Source organism: Quercus robur, chromosome 3 (genome assembly GCF_932294415.1).
Source record: "Quercus robur chromosome 3, dhQueRobu3.1, whole genome shotgun sequence".
NCBI classification, from domain to species: domain Eukaryota; kingdom Viridiplantae; phylum Streptophyta; class Magnoliopsida; order Fagales; family Fagaceae; genus Quercus; species Quercus robur.
The window spans coordinates 39,019,926-39,021,855 of NC_065536.1; positions in this window are offsets into that span (position 1 = coordinate 39,019,926).

A 1,930-nucleotide genomic window follows, 5' to 3' on the forward strand; every position below is an offset into this window, starting at 1 on the left:
GCCCCTTCTTGCCATCCAGGGGTATAAGATAGGGGGACCCTCTCTTGCTATATATTTTTATTCTCTGTATGGAGGTGCTGGGAGCCCTGATTACTGATAAATGTGAAGATAAACTCTAGAATCCTGTTCTAGCTTTTCAAGATGGTATCGCTCTCTCACACCTCTTTTTCGTGGACGATCTTGTTTTGTTTGCAAAAGTGGACCAAAAGAACTGTGTTGCAATTCGATATGTTCTGGATTCTTTCTGTGACATGTCCGGGCAAAAGGTTAGTACTCAGAAATCCAGAGTCTTCTTTTCTCCAAACCTCCACATCCATGAGAGGGAAAGGCTCTACGACATCTTGGGTTTTTGGTCTACCCCTAATCTAGGGAAGTACTTGGGCTTCTCGATCAAGCATACGGGTATTAACTAGGATTATAGCTTCATCCTTGAGTGAGTCTAGAACTGACTTGCTAGATGGAAAGCCCACCTGCTTTCTTTTGCAAGGAGATTGGTTCTCACACAGTCCTTAACGTCAACGATCCCAAATTCCAACATGCAATGTGTGGACATTGCTCCAAAAATTTCTAGAGCAGTGGATAGGCTTAGCCGTAATTTTTTGTGGGGTGACTCGGAAACTAAAAAGAAACTCCATCTCATTAGTTGGGAAAAATCACTAAACCAAAGAAAAAGGGCAGGCAGGGTTTATTAGTTGCATATGAGAAAAATAAAGTCCTTCTTGCCAAGCTTAATTGGCGCCTTCACAAAGAAAAGGAGTCCTTGTGGGCATGGGTGCTCAACCAAAAGTATCTGAGAAGAAGATCCATAGCTAGGAACTCTTCTAGGCGTGCTTGCTCTAAAGTTTGGAGTGCTTTGTCAAAGGGTCACGATGTTTTCAGAGAAGGATCTAAGTGTGTGGCTGGCAGAGATAGCAATCTGTCTTTTGGGTTTGATAGGTGGTTGGATAAAGGCACTCTTAGAAGCCTTCTTCATGGTCCTCTCCAATGAGAGGAAGAATTTCTTCGTATTAAGGATATGGTCTCCACTGTGGGATGGGACTGGTTTAAATGCTTTCCCCATTCCGAGACACATCCTTTTGGATATTAAAGCTACGCCCATTCCTCAGCTTGCCAACATTGATGATCGGTTGGCTTGGATATCCTCACCAAATGGTGATTTTGATCCCAAAGATGCGTATCACATTGCATGTTCCAGAATGGGCAATATGGACAATGGGCAATTCAGAGGAGCTTAGGTCTGGAAAGCGAATTCTATACCCAAGATCAGATGCTTCATATGGCAGTGCTGCCATGAAAGTATCCTGGTGCGAGCTGTTCTTACAAAAAGAGGTGTCCTCAATTCTGATACTTGCTCATTGTGCAACAACTCCTCGGAAACCATTGACCATTTATTGAGAACGTGTACCTTTGCTAAAGCTTTTTGGGATTCTCTTTCTTCCCTCATGCAAACAACCTGCTTATATGGGACGAGTTTAATGGACTGGCTTAGACTAAATGTGTGTAATGCGGCTTGCTTTGGATCTCTGGGGATTGATTGGAATATTGTTTTTCCGATAGGGCTGTGGTGCCTTTGGACCCGAAGAAATAGGGTGGTTTTTCAGAATGCCAGGCCTTCCCCACACCTTAAAGAGGAAGTGATGGCGAAGGCGACAAAATATGTTTTTATTGGAGCAAACTGTCATGATGCACCTACTAAGTCAACAGTTAAAGTGAAGTGGTTACTGCCGCCAATTAGTTGGTTTAAATTAAATTCTGATAGGTCCTCTTTGGGGAACCTCGGTCGAGCTGGGGGAGGGGGTCGAATTATAAGGGATGTAGCGGGGGCTTGGATTAGAGGTTATGCGAGAGCTATAGGATGGGCTACCAGTGTTGCAACAGAACTTTGGGCACTTCGAGATGGCATCCAGTTATGCATTTAACTTAATATGCC